The sequence below is a fragment of the Podarcis gaigeae genome (assembly GCF_964106915.1).
Source record: "Podarcis gaigeae genome assembly, chromosome: 2".
NCBI lineage: Eukaryota > Metazoa > Chordata > Lepidosauria > Squamata > Lacertidae > Podarcis > Podarcis gaigeae.
This window is the reverse complement of record NC_139679.1, coordinates 31,860,430-31,880,275: the sequence shown is the minus strand read 5'-3', so window position 1 is coordinate 31,880,275 and position 19,846 is coordinate 31,860,430. Positions and strand designations below refer to the sequence as shown.

Here is a 19,846-nt window from a genome sequence, read left to right as displayed (position 1 = left end):
TACTCGGGTTGGGAGAAAGGGCAGTTTGGAGATGGAAAAGGCCACCCAGATAAAGAGGATCATGGTGAGAAGACTGCTGGTTATTGGTGCTTCTTGAGCTTGCAGAGTTGTAGATAGGATACACACAACAAACTTCATGCAAGATAGGAGGTGAGAGAAGCACCTGAAGACCAGTCTTATTTAGCACAAGTTTTTTTTAATATTATTATTATTTCTACAAAGTGATTTCTCCTTATCCTTTAGTATACCCTCTCTCTTCCAGATTCTTTGTTATTTCTAATATTTCATTCTTGTTTGCTATATATTGTGGAAAGTTGTTAACTATGCATTTGGGCGCTTCTTAAAATTTTGCAAAGTTTGCATGATGGTTCCTGAGATCAAGGAGGTTTTTGTCTATGTTTGGGTGCTGTTTTGAATCCAGATGAACCTTTCTAAACAAGTGCTGATTTTAACCACTGATTTCAAAACTGCACTGATTTTTTTTTTTGTCGTTGTTCCTTAGAATTCCCAAGCAACACCAGGTTATCAGTCTGCTTGTCTCTTTTAAATCAAAACATTTCCAAGGAAGACATAGGGACACTTTATAACTTTCCCAAGTGGCAAAACCCATGTAGAGGATTTGACCATGGTCACAGGGGACAATCCATGGCAGGGTTTAGTACCAAATTCAAGCCTCTAGATCAGGGGTAGGCAACCTAAGGCCTGTGGGCCGGATGCGGCCCAATTGCCTTCCCAATCTGGCCCGCGGGCGGTCCGGGAATCAGCATGTTTTTACATGAGTAGAATGTGTGCTTTTATTTAAAATGCATCTCTGGGTTATTTGTGGGGCATAGGAATTCGTTCGTTCCCCCCCAATATAGCCTGGCCCACCACATGGTCTGAGGGACGGTGGACCAGCCCCAGGCTGAAAAGGGTTGCTGATCTAGATCTAGAAGTGGGGAACAGGTTAGCCACCCCTGCTCCAGATTTAAAAATTCCTATACACTGGACCATCCCTACCTGCAAAGGCATTTTCCTAGGCTGGATTTGTTCCGCCAGTGCGCCAATGGAGCCCTGACCTCCCTGCCACTCCTCCCCGCCCCATCCTGTCCAGGTAAATTGAAGCAACTCAATGGTTCCACACTGGCTGCTACTGTGCCTAGCAGGGGGCAACATTAGAGCTTTATTTATTTCAGTAATTTCTACTTTGCCTGTCCACTCCAACTGTGCACTCAGACACTTAGAACATTCCACAAAACAACAAATATTTTAAAAACACAGCACATATATATCTCTATATAAATATGTACCACCATCACCGCATGGGCAGCAGCTTTGAGTGAACCAAAGACCCTCCAAGTAAACCATGTCCACTTCCCCATTCCCCTCCCTCTCTATTAGGCTTTTCAAGTACTCCTGTTATGTCCCACATCCTGTCTTCTCCTCCTCCTTTGCGACTCCAAAATTAATGTTGCTGTTTAATTAAATTCATTAGCTCAGATTATCTGGCTATATAACCTGCCCCCTACCTCTTCCCTATTTTCTGTCCCTCTCCATGCACAAGCAACAGTGGAGAGTTTCTTTATGGGCCATTAAAAGCGTAATGTTTAATTTATCGGCGCATTCTCAGGTGGGTGGGTTGGCTGGTCCCAATGTCAACACTTTTAATTAAATGAGAAGAGCTTTTGCACAGGGAAAGGGGGCCATGTTTCCAGCAGCTAATCAGAGAACCGCTGGGGTGAGGGCTCTGCACAGGCAACATAGGCAAACATTGCTCTTCACGCTAGTTGTGCATGACACGTAGGGAGGAGAAAATCCAGTGGATTAAAGCCAGCAGGAGAGGCCCTACTTGCACTGCCTTACCCTAGTTATGGGGTGGTGCGGCACATTAAGGGGTCTTCTCCGTGGTGAGGAAGAAGGAATGGCCTCCACACTGAGGTGCTTCTTGCTTTCCATTGGCAGGTCAAAAGGCACCTCTTTCTCTAGGCCTTGAAGGCACAATTACCGTATTTTTTGCTCTATAAGACTCACTTTTCCCCCTCTTAAAAAGTAAGGGGAAATGTGTGTGTGTCTTATGGGGTGAATGCAGGCTGCTCAGCTATCCCAGAAGCCAGAACAGCAAGAGGGATTGCTGCTTTCACTGCGCAGCGATCCCTCTTGCTGTTCTGGCTTTTGAGATTCAGAATATTTTTTTCCCTTGTTTTCCTCCTCCCAAAACTAGGTGCGTCTTGTGGTCTGGTGCGTCTTATAGAGCGAAAAACACGGTAAGTAGTCTGAACTGAAAGGGGTCAACTCCTTCCACGGAATGGTGTTCAATGTTTCGGTATGAATTATGTGAATTTTAGAATGCCCCTCCCACATATATATCCTGCCCAGGGACCATGTGGTCATAAATGTAGTAATAATTAGTACACTAGCCCGGCTTGTCCTGGCAGGGTACTTTGGCCAGCAGCCACCTTGCGATGGAGGGCGAGGAAGCGGGATTGTCATACACTGCAATTGTTTTTTTTCTTGCACAGGTATCCCATTCATTTGCTGGCTGTAACCCTTTAGAGCCCTTTCTGGCTTGGAACCAGCAGACCTCAGAGACCGTTTTGTGTTCTGCAGGGCAACCTCTGTGTGGCCTCTGCGTCCAGACCACATGAGGTGTGGAATCTGTGGGGAAGATGTAAGGCCTTTTTTCCAGCCTCTCTACTGAGGTTCGTCGTTTATTTGTTCAGAGAGGATGCAAAACCCTTCCCTTCTGAAAGGCTTGCGGACACTGGCAGGGTGGTGGGGGCACTGCGTTCTTGCATTGCTTCTATTGTTGATTGTATGGTGCGCATTAACTTCTTCTTGCTTATTTTCTGTAGGAAGCTGCCTTGAGCTTTGGAGGCACACATTTCTGAAAGGTCACCAGTTTCACAGAAAGCAGAAGCGGCCTCCTCTCCAAAAAAGGGGAAAGTAGAGGATATCTTTGTCTCTCATAACATTATAATCTGGAGTCACCCACTGCAGTTTACTCGCAGCAGACTCAAGGCAGATAGAGGAAAGTTCTTTTTCACATCAGTGAACTCATGCAAGGTTCTGCCACCTGGCTCCAATGGCTGCTTGTGGGTTTTCCAGGGGCATCTGGCTAGATGCTGCTAGAGTGCTGGGCAAGATGAACCTTTGGTCTGATCCAGCAGCACTGTGTAGGAACGTGCACATACGTTGGACACCAGTTATTTCAGAAAAAAAACCAGTGAATAAGCTTGCAAGGCTAATATGAACATAAAACCACCTGCCAATACTTCGCTTTCAAGGGTACAGATGGAGAGCTAGCATGGCAAAGCAATCAAACCAGCCAGGCCCAAATAAATGGATTTTCTCCTTCACGTGTTGGCATCACATTCTAGCGCACCCCAGAATGATGGTGGCTTCGTAAAAACACTGTTCCTCACTCCAGACATTATAGGTAGGGTGGCCAGAGTTGTGGGGGCAGTGGAAAGGACACAGGATGGATGGAGATACTTGGAGCATTCCCTTGCTATTAATGCAGCATCTAATATCTGGGCAAGAGAAAGCTGCCTCTTGATGCCACGACAACGTCCTGAACTAGAAGCACTTGGCTTAGCCCTGGTAGTTCTGTAACCTTCCGTCTAGGCTCCGCTATGCAAATTTCAATTCTCAGGCTTGGATTCCTTACCCGCAAAGTCCTGGAATGGGTGCAGGCAAGAAGGGAAAGCCAAGGAAATGACATGCTAAACCATCTCTCCGGGGTCATGACCCCATCCCTGTGCCAGTACCGTCCCACCCAGCAAATGTCCTTGCAGAATCGACAGGCACGGACCTTTCCTCTGCCCTTGGGTTCTTCTCCCCAAATGCGCAGACTTCTGTCGCTGTTGCAGGCACTCCAGGAAAAGGCTGGCAGTGAGAGCCAGGCAGAATTGCTGCAGTTGTCCCTGGCAGAGGCTGCTCCCTGACACACTGGGCAACTGGGACTTGCTCCCAAATAGAACGAAGTGCCCTACTCAGATAATGGGGCTTCCTTCCTTCCTTCGGCCGCTTCTCCAACGATTCCCTTTAAAGCTAATCTCGGAGGCTTCCAATCCTCACACCGCTCCCTTCTGACATGGATCCACTTCAATTACGAAGCTAAATAAGAACCAGGAAATATTAGAAATTGAGGGTGGGGAGGAAGGGGGTGGAAAGAAAAAAGGGGGAAAGGGGAAAAACCACACACAAAGCAAGTTTGCTGGGGCTGGCTGTTGGCTCGCCGAGCTGGAGAACAGAGCAGTGATGGCTCTGTGCCGCTCACTAAAAGCATGAGTGTCACTAAATCAATAATTCATTTACTTTAATGAGATAAGTACTTTGAAAACTAATTGCAAACCTGCTCCATTTACTCCAACCCCGGTTATAGGCCTTAATGTAAATCGCACAAGTGCCGCTAGAGGAAAGAGCTGGGGGAATCATGTGTCATCTTTCTCCCCTCTTCTAAGAAAGAGAAATATCCATCATACACAAGAGAGAGCCTCTAAGTAACCGCTTCAATCAATCAAGGTGTCTGTCAGAGCTCCCATCCTTCCTTTGCGCGCACACCCCAAGCTCACCCCAATGCACCATTCGTTCCTCAGAGAAGTATCTGAAGTGCCCAATAAAAAGCGAGGCCCTCAAATATGCCCACTGCATGGTCGGAAGGAGAGGTGCTTAGCTCATGAGAATCAAGGGTGATCAGTGCGCTACACCAGTCCTCTGGGCACAGCAGGACGATGTGTTTGAGAGGATGGTGGCATTGTTGAGTGGCCCCGCTCTTAACTAGCTCACCTAATTAACAAGAGTGTTTGTGCAACAGGCATGGCTCACTGCATCAACAGAAGTATCATTTCCAGATCAAGGGACGTAATAGTCCCACTCTATTCTGCCTTGGTCAGACCACACCTAGAGTACTGTGTCCAGTTCTGGGCACCACAATTTAAGGAGGATATTGACAAGCTGGAACATGCAGAGGACGGCAACCAAGATGATCAAGGGTCTGGAAAACAACTCTTATGGGGAGAAGTTGAGGGAGCTGGGTATGTTTAGCCTGGAAAAGAGGAGACAGAGGGGAGATATGATAGCCATCTTCAAACCTCTCAAGGGCTGTCACATGGAGGATGGAGCAAGCTTGTTTTCTCCTGCTCCGGAGAGTAGGACTAGAACCAATGGATTCAAGTGGAAAGAAAGGAGATTCTGATTAAACATCAGGAAAAGGTTTCTGACAGTAAGAGCTGTTCGGCAATGTAATAGACTCCCTTGGAAGGTGATGGACTTTTCTTCACTGGAGGTTTTTAAGCAGAGGCTGGAAGCCCATCAGCCGTGGATGCTTCAGTTCAGATTTCAGTATTGTTCCAACTCTACAATTCTATGATTCTATGATTCAGTGCACAGGCTGCTGGAGAAGGGATGGGGAACCTGCGGCACTCCAGATGTTGTTGGACTACAGCTTCTATCTCTCTTGCTCGCTGGCCAGGCTTGCTGGGGCTGATGGCATCTGGTGGTCACAAGTTCTGCATCCTTGCTGTGGTCACAAGCCTCAGGGCCCACCGCCCAGTTCTTGACAGCTGCAATTTTCAGCCTTTGCTATCTTCCGGACACATCAGGTGGTTGTGTGCATGATTCATCCACATGCTAAGCTCACACACCAGCTTTTGGTACACCTCTGTGTTTGCTAAGCCCAGCTGAGTGCGAGGTAGCAGCATGCAACACATCACTGCAGGCTGATGTGCCTGGAAGTCATCATGGAGGTAGATGGAAACTGTAGATGCCACGGGCTACAGCTGCCATGGAGAAGGTCAGGAGAACAGGTCTTCAGAGGAGGAAAAATCCCTTAACATTTGAACTATCAAGAGTGGCAGGATGCCTTATATAGCAAAGCTAAGCAGATGCCGGGAAACAGCCAACACCCTCCGATCCACTAGCTAGCTTGGAGAGATAAAAGTCTGGCAAGTTCTGGCCATGGGCAATTTATTAGTTTCTTGTTAAAGAGCCTAATAAATTTCATACTGCCTGCATGCCATTTTTAGAATTTGAAAAAGGGGGAGGGCGGACAAATGAATGGATGATGTAGCAAAAAGGTTAGCCAGACAGAAATGGTTTTGTGTAACAAAGAATTGCACTAAGGATGGATATGTGCTTCAATTTGTATTATAATTTTCAAAGTTTGCATATTACATTAATTATAGATCAAATCCTTGAAGAATTCTGTTGGCAAGGACCTCATTTTGATCTAATGAGACATATGCTGGTAGACCGTGTTTTATCATATATATATATATATATATATATATATGCAGGTTTTGGTGTCCTCGGGTGTCTTCCCGTGTAAAAGTTGGGGTGTCTAGGCGACGTTTCGACGAGGTCTCACTCGTCATCTTCAGGCTGGTGCTTTCGGCTTCTTGTTACTGGAACAGAGCGGGATCTCAATGTTTGAGTTCCTATAAATACTGTAGAGGGGGTGTGGTGTCTAGCCTCCAATGTTCTGGGCAGAGAGGAAGTTCCCAGGCTAGTGTGCCTTTTCTTCTTTTGTTCCTTAATTACTTGAGAGATACCTTGAGTGATTTCTTGAGTGATATCCTGAGTACCACTTAGGTGGGTCATTAGGTGTGGATTAGTTGCTAAAGTCTTTGTGTCTTGACCTCTTGAACTTTGTGAAGAGTTTTCCTGAGAAGATGGCTGTATTGCACTTAGTTGTGCTTTGGCTTGGCTTCGTGTATAGGGGCGAGCTGTGGTTTTGTGGCTTGTGTCAGCCAGATCTGTGTAGGGATTGCAGGGGGGTGCAGCATCCGGAGGTGCCACCATGGATTGGCTACTGGATGGTGTCAGTAATTCATCTGTGGAGAGGGTCTGGGTTTGGGTCTGGTGTGGTTGATTGGTGTTGGCGTTCTGTGTGCCTCTGGATCTGGTGTCAGTTTTTGTGGGGAGGGCTAATTTCCAGATGTCTGGCAAGCGGGATGTGTCGTCACGCTTGTTCATGTTGTGAGGGTGTTTCTCTATCTCGATGGCACAACTAAGTGCAATACAGCCATCTTCTCAGGAAAACTCTTCACAAAGTTCAAGAGGTCAAGACACAAAGACTTTAGCAACTAATCCACACCTAATGACCCACCTAAGTGGTACTCAGGATATCACTCAAGAAATCACTCAAGGTATCTCTCAAGTAATTAAGGAACAAAAGAAGAAAAGGCACACTAGCCTGGGAACTTCCTCTCTGCCCAGAACATTGGAGGCTAGACACCACACCCCCTCTACAGTATTTATAGGAACTCAAACATTGAGATCCCGCTCTGTTCCAGTAACAAGAAGCCGAAAGCACCAGCCTGAAGATGACGAGTGAGACCTCGTCGAAACGTCGCCTAGACACCCCAACTTTTACACGGGAAGACACCCGAGGACACCAAAACCTGCATTCCTGTACCCGTGAAAATCTACGAAAGCATATATATATATATATATATATATATATATATATATATATATAGACAGAGATAGATATAGAAGTGGATACCTATAAAATGTAAATGTTGTCTTGCAGTGTTAATCCTTTAAAAAAACCCCAAAAACCCTTACAGGCACCTGATATGTTTGCATGAGTTTTGCATGCTCACTTTCTTTTCTAATGCATGTTGGTCCCCACAATGGATGAAGATGCTTGGTGGTGTCTTGCAGTGGCTGAAGGTGGAAGCTTTTCCCTTGTCTTGCCTCACTCTCTGACATACAGGGGTGGTAATGTTCACCTATCTTTTTGGAGTCATAAGCATTACTGAGATAATGTACAAGTATTCCGAATGCTTCGAAAGAGCCACATAAACGCTATGGGGATGAGCAAGTTCCTCCACTGCTAAAATTCCTCCTGCAATCAGTAGCTTGCAGGGAGAGTTCTTGTGGTGTTTGCAAGAGCACTGAGCATGACTCACCGTGAGCAAAGTGAGAGGGCACAGATCGGACCTTAAGTATATGTTGCTATTCCACCTGTTATTAAAGTTCAGAGGTGAGTATGGACTCTTATGTAGTCCAAACGGCACCACAGACCACACACAAGAGGAAATTACTAGCAGGCTCTTGAAAAATCACAAAAACTATACAGTGGCACCTCAGGTTAAGAACTTAATTCATTCTGGAGGTTCGTTCTTAACCTGAAACTGTTCTTAACCTGAGGTACCACTTTAGCTAATGAGGCCCCCCACTGCCGCCAAGCGATTTCCATTCTCATCCTGAAGCAAAGTTCTTTACCCGAGGTACAATTTCTGGATTAGCGGAGTCTGTAACCTGAAGCGTCTGTAACCCAAGGTTCCACTGTATTTTGTGGTTGCAGGGACAACGCAAAAAACAGCCCAATGAATTCTAAACATGCTCAGTGGTTACAGACTACTGGCTGATTGTGGTGGGTAAAGGTAAAGGTCCAGTTGTGACCGACTCTGGGGTTGCAGCGCTCATCTCACTTTATTGGTCGAGGGAGCCGGCGTTCAGCATGACAAAGCCTCTTCTGGCGAACCAGAGCAGCACACGAAACGCCGTTTACCTTCCTGCCGGAGCGGTACCTATTTATCTACTTGCACTTTGACGTGCTTTCGAACTGCTAGGTTGGCAGGAGCAGGGACCGAGTGACGAGAGTTCACCCTGTCACAGGGATTCAAACTGCCAACCTTCTGATCGGCAAGTCCTAGGCTCTGTGGTTTAACCCACAACGCTACCCGCTGATTATGGTAGGTAGGTGGTGGTAAAATGGTATGTAGAATTCTGAAAGAGGGCAAGGCTGGCTGGCGAGGACACTGAGCAAACTTCATCTTTTGTTGTGTAAGGCTCTGAATCTCAGGGTTGTGGGTAAAAGATTCCTGCATTGTGGGACGTTGTACCAGATGACCCTTCCAACTCTACAATTCTATGATTCTATATATTATTATTTCTAAGAATACTTCTTTCAGAATCAAGCCACTGAAAGTCAACTGTGATACTGGCATATGTGTTACCAGAAATGACCCCCTCGTATTTTATGGGTTAGCTCCTCTGAGAGGAGCTAGCCTTTTCTCTGTGGCTTTCTTGGGGATTTCCTCATTGAACAAAATTGCATATTATATGAAACCACAGTTCTGAAGTGCTACAATCCCAATTGTTCCCTCTGAGCACTGTAGGCTTCATTAGCAGAAAGCAATATTTTTAGCTTAAGTCACAGGAAACAATTTCAGATTGCGGGGGCACATTTTCAAGGAAAGAAGAATGCATCACAAGTTTCCAGTGTTCCAGCCCTGTACGCCATAAAATTAATCCAAGGAGAAAGCAGGCTTGAGATGGTCACCAAGTCCTTAATTCTAGGCACTCGTTCAAGTGTGCATGCAAGCATCAGCTCTGTTTCAGATTCCTCATACCAGTGCCTGAAAAAACGCTGGATTTTTTCAGATTTGTCAGAAATATTTAGAATTATTAATAGAATCATGGCACCTAGTGGTTTGCCAGTTCATGCAGGTTCAACAAGCCTTTAAAACAGAATGGTCCTTGGGGTTCATATTGCTTAAGAAGTAAAACAACCACCACCCAGCATGGCATTTAAGGGTGAGGTAAGAAAGAACCAACATTAGCAAGCAGAGTAAAACATAAAATACAAAACTTATAAGTCCTTAACAAAGTGTGAAAAGGCTACAGAACAGGACCCTGGATTTCACTGATCCCTAATCCACTGTAATCATGCTCATGGGACAAGACATCCATGAATCTCACAATACCATATGTCCTTTAACTCACTTTCAGAGGCTCACCCTCGACCTGCCACTCCTTACTGGCATTATAGAATAGATCGATTTTATTTGTGTGTGGCGCAATGGCTATTTAAAAACATAGCAGCAGTACAGATACTTACAGCCACAAATTAGCAGCAGATAGGGTCTCCTGCTAGGACAGACACCAGAGAAGCCAGGACAAAACATAGCACTGATAATATACAACACTAATAATAATCAATACAAACAAAGATTAACAACAACGGCCTGGATGGCTCCGTTGGTTAGAGCATAGTGCTGACAATGCCAAGGTTGCAGGTTTGATCCCCATATGGGACAACTGCATATTCCTGCACGGCAGGGCATTGGACTAGATGATCCTCAGGGTCCCTTCCAACTCCATGATTATATGATATAGAGCAAGATACTATTTTAGATGGTCCTATCTGCAGTCCATGATGGAAATCTTTAAGAAGTTACCATGGTTTTTTTGAGCTGCTACTGCACAGGTGGCCACCTTGCAAATGATATCAGTCCCACTTGCTCTTGGTCTCATGAAGTCTGCCAAAAAATGAGTTCTGAGATCTCTATGCAAGGGACAATGCAAAAGATAACGCACAGCACCTTCCACCTTCCCAAGGACGAAAGCACCTGTCAGCTGTGCATAGAAAATCCGTTTACAGTGGTACCTCAGGTTACATACACTCCAGGTTACAGCCCCTTCAGGTTACAGACTCCGCTAACCCAGAAATCGTACCTTGGGCTAAGAACTTTGCTTCAGGATGAGAATAGAAATCGTGCTCCGGCGGCGCGGCGGCAATGGGAGGCCCCATTAGCTAAAGTGATGCTTCAGGTTAAGAACAATTTCAGGTTAATAACGGACCTCCGGAACGAATTAAGTTCTTAACTAGAGGTACCACTGTATACTTTCCCTCCCGGAAGACATTGTTTGGAAATGAAGGACAGTGAAAGCTTTTCTAAGGGTAACAAATGTTAGGTCTTGAAAGTACTGTTGAAAACACTGACCTCTCTTTAATAAACTAAACCAAGGGGAAAACACTTGGCATTGACTGGCAAGAACATTTTCATGAGAATCTTCCTCAATGTACTATGGAAGTCACTGGCGTTCCATGGTTTTGTACCCTGCCAAAGAGGAAACACAATCATTCCTAAGTCAGGTAAAGAGGGGTAAAGAGAGGAAGTTAGTTTGCACATAGAATAGGATCGTTCTAGAAAAGAAAGGAAACACACACTAAAACTGCAAGATACACAGGCTGCAACCCAGAAAACTGGTCAAAACTGTGATCCTTTGACTGGATGCGGCTTGAAACTGGCACATCAATTCTATGTGTGTGCGAGTGTGAGCACACACACAAACATGTGGTGGAGAAGACACCTGTGTGTGGGTATGTAGCTAGAGGTTCATTCCTCAGATGAGTTTTTCTCTGCTGGATATAAACCTGGCACCCAATCCTGCACTGCACTCTGCCCACACATTCAGAATCTATTCAGCTGTCAAGGCAAGACAGAAACCAGGTGATATTCATTTGACAGAGTAGGAGTAAAAATCCGGTGAGCCCAGAGCTGGGGAGGGAAACCTGATGTACTGCCCAGATTCTGACACTGACGCCAAAGCTTTTTTCTGACTGGAGGCTTAATGAGAAGAGAAAGTCCATATAGGCCATTCGAGGGGTTCATCTATCGGCTCAGCATTTGAAATGGAAAGAAAAGAAGCCCCACCTAGTCGTTCACCTCATCTCACCTCACACTTTCCATTTCTTCTGCTAGGGAACACTGGAAAAGGATTGGGGCTGTTGAAAAGAACTTGTTTAACCTCGGAGGATTCGATTCACAATACTGAGACCCACACACTACCCCTAAAGCACTTTTAAAGCACCTCTTGTGTTCCCCTCTCATAGAGCTACACACTACAGTACCCATGATTCATTGGGGGAAGACATGTGCTTTAAATGTGCATTCCATGAGCTTTAAATGTATGGTATGGATCTGCCCTCTTTCTGCACGCTTAGAGTATCCCCACTTGAGACGGGGGCACTATTGGGAATAAGTTCAGGACAGGAGGAAAAATGGGGTGGGGTAGCCTGTAAAATACCTTGTGTGTGCGCGTGCGTGCGTGTGCTTGAGATTGCAAGGACTCCAACAGAAAGGGGGTGATAACTTGGTGGGTTGGGAGAAATGATTTGGTGATCATTATTTAAGGGATTCATTCCCCGCCCTTCAGCAAGTTCTCCAGGGCGCCTTAACAAAGAATTAAAATGATAGCGAAACCACCATAAAACCAAAACATTAAAACAATGCAGTTCAGAAGAGTGACATAAAACCATCCAGGAAAGCTAAAGGAAAACAGCACCAAAAAGTTATCAGCAGAGATTAAACGGGTTACATTCCAAGGCTACGGTACTTGGCTGCTACGGGCAATGTTACAGCTGTGCTGGGCTCCCTAGTGGTCTTTGAGATGAGCACATGCTAGTACAGCTAAACCTGGAATGGCCAGGATCTTGTTGAAACTGTCCTCAGAGGCATTGAATGTGACTTCTGCTTTTGCACGCAAGATGCCCAGGACTGGCAAAAAGTGCAGGACTTCTGCACCCTGGCAACGAGGAGTAAGTTATTCTGCAAGCAGCAGCCCCTGATGCTCCATAGATCTTCTTGCTGCTGCTCCATCTCAGGGAAAAGGGGTGGGGTGAGAAAATCAATGGGTAATAACAACTCAATTAATCACACGGGGTGTGGCAGCGGATGGGGATGGGGGTAAATTGATTAGGATCCTCAATAAGGTCGGTGTGGCTGTCTACTCTGAGGGCAGGGCCTCTTCATCATCACTTTATCTACGAGAGGTGTTGATGAGTGAGGGGCTGTGATTTTAGTGCCATTTGCAATTGCAACCGTGAAGGAACAGGAGCTGTGCCTCTTCCCCTAAATGTGAATAGAGATCTCTATTCCCCAACACACTCCTTGCAGTGCGCCTACCATCAGACCAATGCTGCACAATAACTCCTTTCGATTGGGGTGGGTGGGAATACAGACCTTGTGCATTTGCCCGAGATACCTTACTATGCATACAAATATGCTACGGTACACAGCAAAAGGAAAGCATGCAGGGCTGTATGTATGTGTGGTTGTTTTCTGGGCTTGATGGGACCCGTGTGCCAGATTTCTCATCAGCTTCATCATTCTGTTTCCCTCAGAGACTGGCTCTGGGTCTGCACTCAGCAATATAAGAAAACTGCACAGGGTGAAAATTCTGGTTGTCCTAATAAAGGTATTTCTCTAATATGTGTTTTGGAATACTGCAAAGCTGTATCACAGAAGACTCGAGTCGTAACATTTTGCAGCTAATAGACTTGTGAGTCTGGCACTGGTAAAACAGTTCCAGAAAGCGCTGAGAAGGCAAAAGTGATTAGGGAAAAAATGCTATTAAGGAATGCGTATTTCAGAAACAGGCAGATTATAAAAATGCACGATGCAAGGCAGCCAGCAAGGGATTTTTTTCCCACGGTGCGATCCCTGAGGAGTCCAGCAAAACAACAACAGTATTTCCAGTAATTTTCTCCACAGGTGAGGGAAGAGCCATTCCACAGTGACTGACCAAAAAAAATCTAGTTTGTAGAATTTCCTTCACAACATTTTGAGGCAGCAAGCAATACACCCTCAAACGAATCTGGATGCAAATAATGATTTTATTTTTATTTTTTAATCTTACATGTATGTTTTTAGTGGGGGGCAGAGTAAGAAAGCATACAAAACTCTAAACCAGAAAAATTTGATTCTGAAATTCTATGAAATCACGTAGATTAATAATATTTACACACATGAGCAAAGAAATATAAATCTACACCATAGTTAGAAATGGCATCTTTTAATCTCAAATCCATAATCCCTGCCTGCTATAACTGTGCACTTATATGATTCTGCACAAGAGAAACAAGGCAAAATTAGGTACCTGGTGCAAGCTTCAGCAGCCTGTGCATCTCAGTTTTTAGTTTTAATCAAGTTTCTAGACCTTATTATAGCTGTGAAAATAGGCCTGAGAACGAAATGAAACCTGGTTAAATCTGAGAAGCTATAGTAGGGCTAAATACGGTTTCCTTCAGCCAGGGGGGCACTTGAGCTCTCTGCTTCTCTCCAATTGAATTTCCTTTTAGAAATGGAAGCCACCATTCTCAAGATGTTAGTAGCCTGTTGTTTTTTATCACACCTAGATATGGGTGACAAAAATGCACGAGCACCAGCTCTCCCTGACTACTGACATCACAGTATTTCTGGCAGAAAAGTGATGGCTGGGAAAGCCCATGGAGGAACCTGAGATTTACGGAGTTATTACAAGAAGCTTGGTGTGAGCAGAAACCCCAGGCCCAGACTCCCATGTTTGCTGCCCATCTCATTTACATGCAGCCAACAGAACTCAGTAATTTGATCTTCATCTTTGGCATCACCACTTACCATGTGCCTGTATCAGGGGCAGTCAATGCTATGAACTCTACGTGTTGTAGGCTACAACTCTCATCAGCCCCAGCCAACGTGGATAATGGTCAGGGATGATGGGAGTTGAAGTCCAAGAACATCTGAAGGTTTCCATGTTGGCTACCCCTACTCTATATGGACAGGTTGCTAAGAGGTCAACATAATCAAATATATATGCATTAGCCATACCCTCCAACATTTCTCCAATGAAAATAAGGACACCCTATGTACATAGACCTTCGTTTTCTGGGCTAAAACAAGGAGCTTGAACTTTCTTACTCATTTCCCTTATACACTCTAAGGCAGGCATGGCCAAACTTGGCCCTCCAGCTGTTTTGGGACTACAATTCCCATCATCCATGACCACTGGTCTTGTTAGCTAGGGATGATGGGAGTTGTAGCCCCAAAACAGCTGTAGGGCCAAGTTTGGCCATGCCTGCTCTAAGGCTACAGTCCTTTACCTAATTACCCGAAAGCAAACCTCACAGAATTCAATGGGATTTACTTATGCATAGATGCAAAATTGCACGGTTTATTACAATAGTCTGGCATACTAGCAGAAAGCATAAGCATCTTATAGAAAGGGGAGTTTTTCAAACCCCTAGGAAAATGAAATATATTTTCATTTCTGATTCTATTATTTTATCCAAAAAAAAGGCTCTTCACACACAAAACTTTAAAAGAAAAAAAAATGTGTTATCATAGAAATTCCCTGTAGGCTTAATTTACCTGCTACCTTAGGACCAAACTGAAGCACACATGCCCATCCCAAGACATTTGATGAAATGTGCAGAATGGGTAGGAGGGGGGGCAGGTATTCACATGCAATCGTGAAGCAGACTTTTCTTTTGTTTGTTTCTTTCTGCTAGCAAAAGAAATTAGCAAAATATTTGGGTGAATGACTGTATTGCTGCAAACATGTCATGTTTAAGAGACAGAAAAAGAAGTCTTTGCTAGCGGTGACTAGGGAGAGAGAAAACACACCATTCATGTCCAGCATTATGCAAAAGCTTGCACTTCTAATGATGCCTTCTGTGAGAATACCAGGGAACGAAGCACAAACAATTTCTGACCAAAGAAAAATATCTATAACAGATTGTGCAAAGCAAACAAGACAAACAAGCAAGCAAACAAACCCTGCCAATCCAGACACCAATCTGCAACTGTTGTCTTCCTGGTTTTATTTGTTCCCTGAGCACAGATCAACAGGGCATTCTCAACCTCTTACTGGCATAAGGCATGGCAGAGTGGGAGTAGTTGGGGATGGGAAAGGGCTTTTATCAGAAAGACAAATCTGTTGTAAAATTGATTGGAATAGCTTAAAAAAAAACCACACACAAACAACACAACCAACCCAACAGCCCAGAGTGTGCTGGGATTTGGCTGAGAGCGAGGATTCTGAAAGTGCTGCAGGATCCAAGACACAGAGGATGTATAAAACGCACAGAAAACTTCCATGCAGAAATCTTTCACCCTTAAGGGATTCAGTGATGCATTGCTATAAAGAGGGAGTGGGTGGGGGGAAATGAAGGGGAAATGAAGGGGCTGCTTTTTATTTTTTATTTTTGCTCTCTGTGCCTTAATTTCATCTCAGAATGAAGAAGTACAAGAGCAAATTGAAATAGCTATTTCAGCCCAATACAGCTGCTGTCTTCAAATCGGCATCAGGTTTGTTTTACTGGATATGTTCTGTTTCCTTCTATTTAGCGCCTTGGTGGTGGTGGTGGGGAACCCTACTGTGCATGTATAAGTGCATTTAAATAGCAGCTCCTGCCACTAAATTGTGTTTATTCTTTTTTCAGAAACAGCACTTCACTGTTGTTCCGACTCTTTTTATTTGGTGATCCACCCTTGTCCTGTTTCTGCAGTGCTACTGCCTTAATGCAAGTATACTAGAGTTTTCTCCTCCCCAACTCACCCCCACCCCCTGCCCACAAACAGTAGCATAGCTTTGGTCCATATTGGGCACATGCACACACCTATCTATATCCTCTTACATTTCTAAAAGCAAAGGTTCTGGCAGGAAAAACAAAGTATACTGCAATGTGCAGAAAGCGAAAGTTGATGACTCATGACAGCTGCACTGGGAATCACCACCAGAGGTGTAGAATTCCTTCAAGAATGCAAAGCATACGCCATCTCCTGCAGCTTAAAAATACTGACCCCCCAGTTCGTAATGTAATAACAGCGGAGATAAGAAAATTCCAGCACTGTCTTCCTTGGAGATATAGGCAGCCCCACTGTGCTGCAGTTACCATGGTTGTAGCAATCATTATGCATTGCGCTCAGCCCTGTAAATCTGCTATCCCGGCATTCCTCTTTCCCTAGCCTTGCTGAAATGGCCTGAGCCATTAGTTTGGTGTAGTATACAGTGGATGCTCGAGTTGCGAACGTGTTCCGTGCGGGATGCACACTCGCAACCTGCAGCATTCACAACCCACAGCGGCACGTCTGCGCATGCATGGGTTGAGATTCAGAGCCTCTGCGCATGCGCAACCACCGAAACCTGGAAGTAACCCGTTCCAGTACTTCCGGGTTTCGGCGGGTCCGTAACCCGAAAAAATGGAACCTGAAGCATCTGTAACCCGAGGTATAACCTTATCTGGATTGCTTCAGGTTGCCCACCCAGGAGAGTCCAGGAAAACACCTTCAGAAAGAAAGTAGAAAAAGAAATGCAGACAGGCTGAAGGATGATAGCTTGGTGATACGCAGAGATGGCCTTTTCCCAGATGAAGGAAAAACAGCAGTTTTGGGAGCTTTAGATCACCAAGTGGAACCAGATGGGCCTTGTGAAGTCACCTGACTTCCCAGGCTAGGAGGATTATGGGTAAAAGGGTGAATAATCCAGTTGGAATGATTCCGTCCTCTCACCAGGACTGTGAGCAGCATGTGTGTTTGATCCATATGTGTGAATGTGTGCAGCACCTGACGATTGAACTCTGTTGCTCACTTCATTCGCCTCGACAGGCTAATCTCTCAAAATGCTAGGAGCAGAGGATCCAGCCTCAGTGCAGATTATCAGATTGGAGGATCCTGAGAAGCACATACACAAACACGTCCTCTTTTAAGGCAGAGGAACAGGTTGGGAGGGCATTATGAAAAGGTTGCTACCATTCAATCCCAAGCGCAGAAGAGAGAACACTGGAAAGTGTTTCCTCTAGCTGTGCGCAATGCAAATCAACTAAGCATTCTCGTTCAAAATAGCTGGTCAGTCTTTCTACCTCTCTATTTTCAAAAAAAGGACTGGGTAAATCCCAGGTGTCTGGAAAGTGAAGCCAGTGCCAAGGAATTTTAAATATAGTATTCAAACATGTGCAGTCGGGAGTGTTGGTGCAGGCTCATTAAAATGTAACTAGAAACTTTAATTATCTTTCCAAATCTGGACTATTCCTTAGTATCCTGGCACGTGCACAGCGATTAGCCATACAGATCCTCTGTGATCTGGCTGCAGAGCTGAAGGACACCTTCCATTTGGAATTTGCCAGAGCTGGGAACATTAATTTGCCAAGAGCTTCAGGGGTCAGAAAGAGAGATGGTAAAGAATTTCAAAGACTTAAGAGGAAAAGGATATGTTTACAGTGGTACCTCTGGATGCGAAAGGGATCCGTTCCAGAGCCCCATTTGCATCCAGAAGTGAACGCAACCTGTGTCCGCGTGGGTCGTGATTCACCGCTTCTGCGCATGACGTCATTTTGACCATCTGCGCATGCGCGAGCGGCGAAACCCGGAAGTGAGCCACCGCAGCACACAACCCAGAAATACTTATCCCGAAGCTACTTCAACCCGAGGTATGACTGTAGTTTCAAACTGCTTCAAGCACAAGGAGAGATGTTATAGAAATGTCTGAAATGAAAGTAAATACATACATCGACCTATCTGCGTATGGTTTTCTAGAGTAGGAACTGTTCATGGGTACAGATAAAACAACAAATTTCAGAGGCTTGCTGGAAGCAGGAACATAATTGATAGTCGTCCCTGAACAAGAGGACTATCCGTTGCCCTAAGTAACAGAAAAGCAAGTTAAAATTAACTATTAGAAACAATTATTCAAACCTGTAAGAATAGCTGAGCAGAGGAAGAAAATTCCCAAGAGAGGTTGTGGTATTTTTAATAATGGAAGTTTTTCAGGGGACAGGGTATGTGTGATTAATAATTGCTCAGGGATGGTCTGAAATTTTATTAAACCTGCCTCAGGGCAAGAAGATGGACTAAGTGATTTTTGAAGTTGTCTCAAATTACTGCTTTATCATTCATTCCACAGCCATCACCTGAGCTCCCATCATTGTTGTGCATTTGAAGACTGCTGGATTCCCTAAACAGTCCCTCTTGGCAAAGCAAAAATAAAATAAAATAATAATTTGATGTCAGCTGCCACTCTTATCCACAGGGGCGGGCCTCTTTCTTAGGACACACAGGCTTAACTCACAACTACTTCTCTCTTGCACACGTTGTGCTGTGACAGTATTGCACTGTCAGTTTCAGGATAGGCTACCATGGGAGCAAAATGGTGTTGAAGCAGCAAGGAATGTCACATTTCCCTGGGGTGGTGACATGAGCTTCTCCCTCCATAGCAATAATTGCAATCTGCCCTTGGAGCTGCACAGATCAGAGAGGTAAGTTGGTTAACATTGACGACTTCTCTCCGGGATTAGGTTTCTATTGAGTATGGGGGCTGCGGTGGCAGCAATATCTGCCCTGCCTTTCATTTCAGCCCTGGTTTCCTTGTTGGAATCTTGGGTGTTCATTAGATGCTGCCCCTCCTTCTCCAAAGTGAGAAGTAGAAACTCTTTAACTCTTCAACCAGTGAGAGTAAAGGACCCATCGCCTCTGGTGTCAGAATATCTGGATGAAAAGCACAATGTGAAAAAAAAATGAGCTGCAGGCAAATTACAGGAAGAGAGTTAGAGCTGTGGTGCATTTGCCAATCCTGCAAGCCCCAATTCACACACACAAACACCCTTAGTATTCCCTGGCAGTGGGGCACAGCTCGCCCATCTAGAGCCACAGCACTACCGCAAAGTAGCATATTTTATCTTGATGTGTCAGGATTTATATAAAAAGGGGATAGTTCAGCTCTAAATGTAATGAGTTAGAAGAACAGTCCTCCAGTGGCTTCCTCCAGCGAGCATGGCGTCAATAACATTGATTGCTAAAAATAACTAATAACCCAGGCCTGGCCCCAGCTGAGAGCTGCTCAGAGCAGGGCCATAAAAATCACTGCATGCGTTTGCTGCAAACAGGTGTGCTCCCCAGACGGCAATGAGAATCCGGGCTCACAGGTTGCAGCGTGGGAGGAGGTATGTGCACTCCAAAGCGGGAAGCACCACTGGTATAAGGATGGTCCAATCGGGTGTTTTGTCCCTGTCCAGGAAAGCACAAAGTCAGCAGAGGAGGAGGAGGAGGAGGAGGAGGAGGAGGAGGAGGAGGAGGACGAGTATGGGAAGATTTTGTAGAAATGACAGTCTGGCTCTATCACAGTTTGACAACAGTCATTGCAAATGGAAGGCTAGGAGACATAGTGTTGCTAGGTATTGGGCAGATAGTGACCCAGGTGTTGCTGAAAACACCTAGATATGGGATTTATAAAAGGCAAATGTTTGAGGAATATGGTGGATATGCCTGCTCTGCATGGAAGTGTGTCCAATAGGCCAATGGGTTTATACAGGTAA

The 19,846-nt window shown here is 45.1% G+C and overlaps 1 protein-coding gene across 2 annotated transcripts in view; it reads right to left on the bottom strand.

Annotated features, from left to right (window-relative positions):
* RBFOX3 (RNA binding fox-1 homolog 3) overlaps positions 1–19,846 on the bottom strand; it is a 219,572-nt gene that overhangs the window by 92,372 nt on the left and 107,354 nt on the right. The window lies entirely within an intron of this gene.